Genomic DNA, 11366 nt, shown 5'->3' on the forward strand with positions numbered 1-11366 from the left:
CTAAACCCGATCGAGCGATTCCTTCGCTACTACTGCTAACTGAAGCCTATCGATGCTGCCTCTGGGATGGGGGGAGGGGGGGGGGGTTGGATGAACAGTTCCCGGTGGGGGTGGATGAATAGGACCCCGTGGTGTTGCCTCTGGATGAACAGGACCTTGATCGATCGAGCCGGTTGGGGCTGGATGAACAGGACCCCGTGGAGGGCTGGATGAATAGGACCACCCCGTGGAGGGCAGGATGAACAGTAGATGGTGGAGGGCAGGATGAATAGTAGCCCGTGGAGGGGTGGTTGAACAGGAGCCCGTGGAGAGGGCTGGTTGAACAGTAGCCGATGGAGTAGCGCGCGGCGGAGGCTGGATGAACAGGAGCCCGTGGATGAACAGTCGCAGGTGGAGGCTGGAGGAGGTCGACGGTTAGATGAACAGTAGCTCGTGGAGGCTGGAGGGGGTCGACGGTGGAGATGAACAGTATCTCGTGGAGTCCCGTTTTGTAGTACGCCACACCCCTCCCGATGAACAGGACCCCCGTTTCGACCTAGCGCTCCAACACAAGTCCGTTTCATCCGTTTTGCGGTACGCCACACCCCTCCCGATCAACAGGACCCCCGTTTCGACCGTAGGAGGTCCGTTTCCTCTGTTTTGCGGTACGCCAGACCCCTCCCGATCAACAGGACCCTGTTCCAAACGTAGGAGGTCCATTTCCTCCATTGTGCGGTACGCCAGGCCTCGTTTCCATCGCATGTTCCGTCCAAGCCCTCCCGATGAACACGACCACGCATTCCGTTTCGACCCAGCTGGTTTGCTCCCACGCGTTCCGTTGCCTCCCGATGAACACGATGCATTCCGTTGCCTCCCCATGAACACGACGCATTCCGTTGCCTCCCCATGAACACGACGACGACACTGTTTCTCCGTTCCGACCCAGCCATGTCAACAAGCCCTCGCCATACGTATGCGCGAGTAGGCATTCGAGACCCCGCCCGTATGTACACATACGTGGCCGTATTTTCTTTCTTGCACCCTGCCGCCTCTACTACAACACGTGAGCGCCTCTACATCCACCAGTATATATGTACGTACACGTTCGCGACAAGAATGACAACGCTACATACGCTTTGACCAGGTGGGTCCCGACTGTCAGGCACTTCCTTGCGTGCGAAGATGTAGCTGGTGGGTCCCAGCAGTCAGGGGGGCGAAATACGGTGGCCCATCCGGTGGGTCCCCGCTGTCAGGTGGAGGAATAATTATTTTGCACGTAATAAGGAGGCACTTCCTTGCTGCGGCCGTGGACCCAGCTGTCAGCCTCTCCACGTACAGTCCATGTCTGATGGAAGCCGTTCCTTGACCACGTTGACCACGCCGCGCCGAGAGCACCAGGGCGGTGGAAGACGGTGAGGCCTAGGAAGGGGATGACGCGGAGCCAGGGATTACGCGGCAGTGGATGCCCACGCGTAGAGGAGTACGAGGGCACTGGTTCGCTGCGGTGTGAGGCTGCTGTCGCCGCAGAGTAACATGGGGTGTGGGTGAGTATTGGGATGGCCTGGCCAGCGGTGGGAGTAGTAGGGTGCGGTGAGGCCTCCGCCGCATCGCAGCCGGCCACGGGAGGCCGGAGCACGAGGCACGACCGGCGCTGGTTTGGGCGGCTGGAGCAAGAAGACCAGAGGTTGAAGAAGCAATACGGCCGTTGGATGGACATCGTACGGTCACTGGAGCTAGAATCGTGCATATTGACTAAGTTGACACAGCCTTCCGTCCCCGTCAACTTAGTAGACCCACAAGTCGGTCTGCCACTATACTGGGTCCCAGCTAACAGGGGGAGTATTCATTTTTTTGTGCGTAATAAGGAGGCACTTCCTTGCATGCGAAGATATAGCTGGTGGGTCCAAGCTGTCAGCGGCGGTAATGTTTTTTCGTGAAATACAGAGGCCCTTTCGGTGGGTCCCTGATGTCAGGTGGAGGAATCATTATTTTGCGCGTAATAAGGAGGCATTTCCTTGCGTGCGACTGTGGACCCAACTGTCGGCCTCTCCACGTACAGTCCACTTCAGATGCATGTCGGTAGTTGACCACATTGACCAGGCCGCGCCGAGAGCACCAGGGCGGTGGACGACGGCGAGGCCTAGGGAGGGAACGACACGGAGGCAGGGAAGACTCGGCAGTTGTTTCCCACGCGGAGGGGAGTATGACTGTATGAGGGTTTACTGGTTCGTCTGCCGTCGCCGGAGAATAACAGCACGTGTGGATGAGTAGAGGGATGGCTAGGCTAGCGATGGGAGTACGCTGTGATGAGGACATCAATACCATTGTTACACCCACATCCCCTGCTGTTATACATACTGGACCAATTACTAGAGCTCGCGCACGCCGATTGAATTATCAGGTACTTTCGTTTCTTTGTAACGATTCTAATGTTCATGAGAATATGATGCTGCCTAAATTGGATACATTTTTTTTTGCTTACAAATGATGGGCCTAGCTTGGACAAGAAAGATGAACCTTGGAGCAAGTTCAAGCATGGAGATGATGGCATGCGCAAGGGGAACAAGAAGCCACCATAATGAGTGCATGAAGCATGGGACGAAATATACAAGATGCCACTTCATAAATTTCGTCCAGAGGCTATTCTAGGTGCTGCATCACCTTATTATTGGGCCAGGCCCATGTATTTTCGATGTACTTAAGTATAGGCTGTTTTTAGAGTCCGTATGTGTGGGGAAACAAGAGTTAGGGTTGGTTTCAGACCCCTCCACCAAGGGCCACGAAATTCCCCCTCTCTCCTCCATATATACAGCCCTTAGGGCATCGTTTAGACTTTGGGTTTTGTTTAGATTAAAAGTTCGCCATAGCTGCAACTTCGCGTACTTCGTTTGTGTCCAACGACCAGACCAAGATGTCACAGAACCCCACCTTGATCAATAAAGCTTTCATCTTATATTCGCAATATCCAGATTGCAATCTCAGTTTCTTGCTTGTTCTTTGTTTGCTTGCAGGAAATAGACCCTCGTGGTCAGGTTGATCGTGCTCCGGCGTGGTTAATAACCCCTCGGTAGTTGGTTTTGCGATTGCTAAGGCGCGATGTCTCGCACGTTTGTAGTCGGATCGTCAAGGTCGACTCCCCCAGAAACGATAGCCACCATCTCATTGAAACATCGGGACACCTTTGCCTCTCTCAAGTGGTATCAGATTTCCAGGTTGCTCGGTGAGATTTTACAGTTTTTCGTAGTATAGATCGAGTCTGTTCTTCATACCTACAGTCCATGAAAAAAAAGCCAAAAAAATTAGGGTTAGTTCATCATATCCGAACCAATCTGAGCCTTTGCATAGTCGTTTCAGTATTTTGCTTTGTTGAATTTGCGGTTGCATCGTCCTGTCTAGTTGCTGGTCTTAGAGTCTAGTCTGTTAGAGTTTCGAGTTCTAGTCATAAGTTGTCACGCCGCCGCTGCACCATCATCATCGCCCCTGCCATCTACCACCATCGCTTATCCGCCACCAATCCATCTCCATATACCATCACCAATCCGTCTCCATATACCATCACCAATCCGTATCCATATACCACCACCAATCCGTATCCATATACCACCACCGCTGCCATATCCTACCATCATATATCCACCACCAATCCGAGTTCCTTTCATATTAGATTTGTTTTCGAGGTCCGTCTACTTTCCGATTCGTGTTTCCTTGCCTGAGTAGGTTTCGGAAAAAAAAAGAGTCTGGAGACCCCCGGGCAATTTTTAGGCCAAAATTTTCACAGGCAAAATGTTTTTTCCCTATCCTATTTTTAGGCTTTTCTGAGTCTTTTGAGCCACGTGCCATCATAGTGATTTTTTGGCGCACTTTTTCGTCTTCGCTGCCCTAATTTCGGAAAAAAGTCGAATTTTTTTTTCGTGCCCATCATGTCAGTTTGACGAGGGAAGAGTTTTGAGACACTCGCCATTATAGTGATTTTTTTAGAAAAAGGAGCGCAAAAAAAGAGGAGCGCCAAAAAAAAGAGCAAAAAAAAAATTCCAGAGTGTGCTTTTCCCTTGTTTACGTGCAGCGTCGTGATTTTTGTTAGTATTCTAGGCTCGCGTCTCTAGCATGGTCTAGCCTAGGACCAGCACAGTACCGTCGTTGAGCATTTATTCAACTTTGCATCTCTGAATTGATTATTGCTGACCCTTTTTGCTACCATATTATAAGCCTTCCTAGCTCCACATATATCTACGTCGTGCGTTTGACTCTCCCTGGTAATCGCTCTATCCAAGCTTTAAGAGTTTTGACTACGACGGTTGCCGATCACCGTCTGCTGCTGGGTAAGAACTGGTAAGAATTTGAGATTTGCTTGACGGATTTGTGACACTCCACCACCGCCATTTTCTAGTAGTCTGTAGGATCATATTCTTGTGTGTTTCTATTGCTGCTAACCATGGCAGGATCACAACCCGACGCGATTCACTAGGAGAACATGAAGAACAAAGAGTTACATGATAAGTTTCAGCAAATGATGAGTGGACAGGTGGAAGATCTGCTAAACAGATTTGAAGAGGCCATGGAGAAGATAGATGGCATTGAGAAGGCATTCAAAACAAAGCTCGATAACAAGTTTAATGAATTGCTCGCGCGTCTTCCACCGCCCGCTGCACCTGTCGCACCTCTACAACAACAACAACATCGTCTTCCAAATCAAGTGGGACGAGCACAATGCGTTCCCATTGAGCCTGGTCAAACTTCTGGTGCTGTTGTACCTACTGTTAGTGCTTCTGTCGCTCCTGCTACTATTGCAGAGGTGGAGGACCATTACGAGGATAAGGTTGAGCAAAATCAGAACTACGTGCAACCACCAGCACCGCCACCACCAGGTCGTCCTCATGCATATCATCACAACGGTAGGGCTGCACCACCACCTGAGGTACATGACCATCTTCCTAAACTAAAATTGAATATTCCACCATTTGAGGGTAGATATGTTCCTGATATATATCTTACTTGGGAGTTAGAAACTGAACAACGATTTACATTTTTACAATATCCTGAGGAGAGACGTGTTCCTGCTGCTGTTTGTGCTTTCACTAGCTTTGCATGTGTTTGGTGGTCTGAACATTGTAGATTATATCCTATTCCAGCTACTTGGGCTGCTTTGAAAACTGCTATGCGTACTCGTTGGGTTCCACCATATTATCAACGTGAAATACTTCAAAAATTGCAGCGCTTAAGACAGGGAAAAAATTCTGTAGAAGAATATTATCAGGAATTACAAACTGGCATGATTAGATGTGGTATTGTTGAGGAGAATGAAGCTATGCTTGCATGTTTTATGGGTGGATTAAATGGAGAGATTCAGACCATTCTAGAGTATAAGGAGTATACTAATATCACTCGTTTATTCCATCTTGCTTGTAAAGCTGAACGTGAAGTGCAGGATCGACAGGCATTTGCATGAACTAACTTTTCTGCAGGTCGATCATCATCATGGACACCATGTGCATCCTCTACTTCCACTCCAGCAGCACCTCCATCAGGTGCCACCTCCAGCCGTGATACAAGAAAGCAGGCACAACCACCACTATCTGCCAAGAGCACACCTGCCAGGCCTGCGCAGAGCTCTTCTTCTTCCATGGCATCAACAGGGCACACAAGTGATATTATTTGTCGTTGTTGTAAGGGAAGAGGACATTTTGCGAGAGAATGCCAATCTCAGCGCGTGATGATTGGTACTGAGGATTGTGGGTATGAGTCCGCTAGTGACTATGATGAGGAGACTTTGGCTCTTATTACACCTGAAGAACACGGTGGAGAGGATTCTGATCATGAGACGCAATACATGGCTGCTGAAGATGCTGACAGGTATGAATGTTTAGTTTCTCAACGTGTTTTGAGTGTGCAAGTTACACAAGCTGAGCAAAATCAGAGGCATAATTTGTTCCATACAAAGGGAGTTGTGAAGGAACATTCTGTTCGCGTCAACATAGATGGATGGAGCTGCAATAACTTGGCTAGCATGGAGATGGTGGAGAAGCTATCTCTCACCACAAGACCACATCCACATCCTTACTACATCCAATGGTTCAATAACAGTGACAAGGTTAAGGTCACACGTACTGTTCGTGTGCATTTTAGTATCTCTACATATGCTGATTATGTTGATTGTGATGTGGTACCTATGCAAGCATGTTCCTTATTACTTGGTAGACCATGGCAATTTGATAAAAATTCTGTACACCATGGTAGAAACAATCAGTATACTCTTGTTCATAAAGATAAAAATATTACTTTGCTTCCTATGACTCCTGAATCCATTTTGAAAGATGATATTAATAGAGCTAATAAATCAAAACAGGAGAAAAATACGAGTGAAAATCAGATTGTGGCAAAAGAACTTGATCAACAAATGAAACCTAATAATAAACCATCTAGTGTTGCTTCTGAAATTAAATTGAAAAGTGCATGTTTACTTGCCACAAAATCTGATATTGATGAGCTAGATTTTAGCAAATTTGTTTGCTATGCTTTTGTGTGCAAAGAGGCATTATTTTCTTTCGAGGACATGCCTTCCTCTTTGCCTCCTGCTGTCACTAACATTTTGTAGGAGTTCTTTGATGTCTTTCCAGAAGACGTGCCACCGGGATTACCACCTATTCGAGGGATTAAGCATCAAATTGACTTAATTCCCGGTGCATCATTACCCAACCGTGCACCATACCGTACCAATCCAGAGGAGACGAAGGAGATTATGCGTCAAGTACAAGAACTGCTCGACGAAGGTTATATACGCGAATCCCTTAGTCCTTGTGTTGTTCCTATCATTTTAGTGCCGAAAAAGGATGGTACGTCGCGTATGTGCATTGATTGTAGAGGCATTAATAATATTACTATACGTTGTCGTCATCCTATTCCTAGGCTATGATATGCTTGATGAATTGAGTGGCTCTACAATATTCTCCAAAGTTGATTTTCGTAGTGGATACCATCAAATTCGTATGAAATTGGGAGATGAATGGAAAACAGCATTTCAAACTAAGTTTGGATTATATGAGTGGTTAGTTATGCCTTTTGGGTTAACTAATGCACCTAGTACTTTCATGAGATTAATGAACAAAGTTTTACGTGCTTTCATTGGATGATTTGTGGTAGTTTACTTTGATGACATATTGATTTATAGCAAATCTTTGGAGGAACATTTGGAACATTTACGTGCTGTTTTTATTGCTCTACATGATGCACGTTTGTTTGGTAACCTTGGAAAGTGCACCTTTTGCACCGACCAGTATCTTTTCTTGGCTATGTTGTTACTCCACAGGGAATTGAAGTTGATAAAGCCAAGATTGAAGCTATTGAGAGTTGGCCGCAGCCCAAAACGGTCACACAAGTGAGGAGTTTCCTTGGCCTCGCTGTTTTCTATAGGCGCTTTGTGAGAGATTTCAGCACCATTGCTGCACCTCTCAATGAGCTTACAAAGAAGGATGTGCCTTTTGTCTGGGGTACCGCATAGGAAGAAGCCTTCACGGTATTGAAAGATAAGTTGACACATGCTCCTTTACTCCAACTTCCTGATTTTAATAAGACTTTTGAGCTTGAATGTGATGCTAGTGGAATTGGATTAGGAGGTGTGTTATTACAAGATGGCAAACCTGTTGCATACTTTTCTGAAAAATTGAGTGGGCCTAGTCTGAACTATTCTACTTATGATAAAGAATTATATGCTCTTGTTCGGACCTTAAAAACATGGCAACATTATTTATGGCCCAAGGAATTTGTTATACATTCTGATCATGAATCTTTGAAACACATTAAAAGTCAAGCAAAACTGAACCGTAGACATGCTAAATGGGTTGAATTCATTGATACTTTCCCTTATGTCATTAAACACAAGAGGGGTAAAGAAAATGTTGTTGCTGATGCATTGTCTCGTCGTTATACTATGCTTTCACAACTTGACTTTAAAGTATTTGGTTTGGAGACCATCAAAGATCAATATGTTCATGATGCTGAATTTAAAGATGTATTGCAGAATTTTAAGGAAGGGAGAACTTGGAACAAGTTCGTTCTTAACGATGGATTTTTGTTTCGTGCTAACAAGCTATGCATTCCAGCTAGCTTCGTTCGTCTTTTGTTGTTGCAGGAGGCGCATGGAGGAGGATTAATGGGACACTTTGGTGTCAAGAAGACGGGGGATATACTTGCTACACATTTCTTTTGGCCAAAGATGAGACGGGATGTTGAGCGTTTTGTTGCTCGCTGTACTACATGTCAAAAAGCTAAGTCACGACTCAATCCTCATGGTTTATATATGCCTTTGCCTGTACCTAGTGTTCCTTGGGAGGATATATCTATGGACTTTGTTTTAGTTTTACCTCGAACAAAGAAGGGGAGGGATAGCATATTTGTTGTCGTGGATAGGTTCTTGAAAATGGCACACTTTATACCATGTCATAAAAGCGATGATGCTGTTAATGTTGCTGATTTGTTCTTTCGTGAAATTATTCGCTTGCATGGTGTGCCAAATACTATTGTTTCAGATTGTGATACTAAATTTCTTAGCCACTTTTGGAGATGTTTATGGGCTAAGTTGGGGACTAAACTGCTTTTTAGTACTACTTGTCACCCCCAAACTGATGGACAAACTGAAGTAGTCAATAGAACATTGTCTACTATGCTTAGGGCTGTTTTGAAGAATAATAAGAAAATGTGGGAAGAATGCTTGCCTCATATTGAATTTGCTTATAATCGTTCATTGCATACTACTAAGATGTGCCATTTTGAAATTGTGTATGGTTTCCTACCTTGTGCACCTATTGATTTGTTGCCTCTTCCATCTTCGGAGAAGGGTAATTTTGATGCTAAAGAACGTGCTGAATTGATTTCAAAAATGCATGAGTTAACTAAGGAAAACATTGAGCGTATGGATGCTAAATATAAAATTGCTGGAGATAAGGGTAGAAAACATGTTGTGTTTGCACCTGGAGATCTTGTTTGGTTACATTTGCGTAAGGATAGAGTTCCTAATTTGCGCAAATCAAAGCTAATGCCACGTGCTGATGGTCCTTTTAAGGTGTTAGAGAAAATAAATGATAATGCATATAAACTTGAGCTGCCTGCAGATTTTGGGGTTAGTCCCACTTTTAACATTGCAGATTTGTAGCCTTATTTGGGTGAGGATGATGAACTTTCGTCGAGGACGACTTCATTTCAAGAAGGGGAGGATGATGAGGACATCAATACCATTGTTACACCCACAGCCCCTGCAATTATACATACCGCACCAATTACTAGAGCTCGCACACGCCAATTGAATTATCGGGTACTTTCGTTTCTTGGTAACGATTCTAATGTTCATGAGAAGATGATGCTGCCTAAATTGGATACATTTGTTTTGCTTACAAATGAAGGGCCTAGCTTGGACAAGAAAGATGAACGTTGGAGCAAGTTCAAGCATGGAGATGATGGAATGCGCAAGGGGAACAAGAACGGAGTTACAAGTGATGATTCCAGGACTCTGAAGCCACCATAATGAGTGCATGAAGCATGGGATGAAATATACAAGATTCCACTTCATAAATTTTGTCCAGAGGCTATTCTAGGTGCTGCGTCACCTTATTATTGGGCCAGGCCCATGTACTTTCGAAGTACTTAAGTATAGGCTGTTTTTAGAGTCCGTATGTGTGGGGAAACAAGAGTTAGGGTTGGTTTCGGACCCCTCCACCAAGGGAAACGAAATTCCCCCTATCTCCTCCATATATATAGCCCTTAGGGCATCGTTTAGACTTTGGGTTTTGTTTAGATTAAAAGTTCGCCATAGCTGCAACTTCGCGTACTTCGTTTGTGTCCAACGACCAGACCAAGATGTCACAGAACCCCACCTTGATCAATAAAGCTTTCAGGAAACAGACCCTCATGGTCATGTTGATCGTGCTCCAGCATGGTCAATAACCCCTCGGAAGTTGGTTTAGCGATTGCTAAGGCACGATGTCTCGCACGTTCGTAGTCAGATCGTCAAGGTCGACTCCCACAGAAACGATAGCCACCATCTCATCGAAACATCGGGACACGTTTGCCTCTCTCATGGTGGGGCGGTGAGGCCTGCGCGGCAGCACAGCCGGCCGCGGGGAGGAGGGAGCGGGCAGTCCTACCGGCGCTTGATTGAGCGGCTGGAGCAGGAAGAGCAGAGATTGAAGAAGCACGACGGCCGTTGGATGGACATCCAACAGTCACAGCTTGTGCGTCAACCTTTTTTTTTGGGAAAGCCTCAAATCTGTGGAAAACATCATACAACCCATCTGCCATTATTTCTAATAATTTTGAGCCCATTTGCTTATTCTTAAGGTTTTTTTGGACCCCATATTCTTTTTGTTAGCATTACAGCCCAAATTGTGGCCACGGTTAAAAAATTATATGAAATTTTGCATATTTCGGTGCGGTCCGAACTATTTTTAATCCCGAAATTTTGACTCACATTCAAACTGATTTAAAAAATAAATGTATATAAATATAAAATCCAACAAATTCTCCATGCATAAAAATTAATGTAATTTAAAATCTTGAAATGAAAAAAAGATATTTGAAACTAATTGCCGGTTTGATGTGTTTTAAAAATGTACAGCCTATTTCTCATTACTGATGGGCCATTTTCTCGGCCAGCCGAATAAAAACTCTGCTCGTCTTGAAAGATTTGCAGCCCAACAGGCCTGACAAAGCGACTTACTTGGCAAATCACAAAAAAAAACTGGGTTGTGGCCGTGGACCCAGCTGTCAGCCTCTCCACGTACAATACTCTTCCGATGGAAGTCGTTCCTTGACCACGTTGACCACGCCGCGCGGAGAGCACCACGGCTGTGGACGACGGCGAGGCCTAGGAAGGGGACGACGCGGAGCCGGGGAAGATGCGGTAGTCGAAGCCCGTGCAGAGAGGAGTACGAGGGTTCACTGGTTTGGCTGCGGTGTGAGGCTGCCATCGCCGCAGGGCCTGGCCAGCGGTGGGAATAGTAGGGGGTGATGAGGCCTCCGCGGCAGCATAGCCGGCCACGGGAGGCAGGAGCATGCGGCATGACCGGCGCTGCTTTGGGCGGCTGGAGCAAGAAGACCAGAGGTTGAAGAAGCACTACGGCCGTTGGATGGACATCGTATGGTCACTGGAGCTAGAATCGTTCATATTGACTAAGTTGACAAAGCCCTCCATCCCCCTCAACTTTGTTGGCCCAGAAGTCATCCTCCCACTATGGTGGGTCCCAGCTAGCAGGGGGGTATTCATTTTTTTGTGCGTAATAAGGAGGCACTTCCTTGCGTGCGAAGATATAGCTGGTGGGTCCGACATGTCAGCGGGGGGAACTTTTTTTTCGCGAAATACAGAGGCCCTTCCAGTGGGTCCCAGCTGTCAGGTGGAGGAA

This window comes from Triticum urartu, chromosome 4, assembly GCF_003073215.2.
Source record: "Triticum urartu cultivar G1812 chromosome 4, Tu2.1, whole genome shotgun sequence".
Classification (NCBI taxonomy): Eukaryota; Viridiplantae; Streptophyta; class Magnoliopsida; order Poales; family Poaceae; genus Triticum; species Triticum urartu.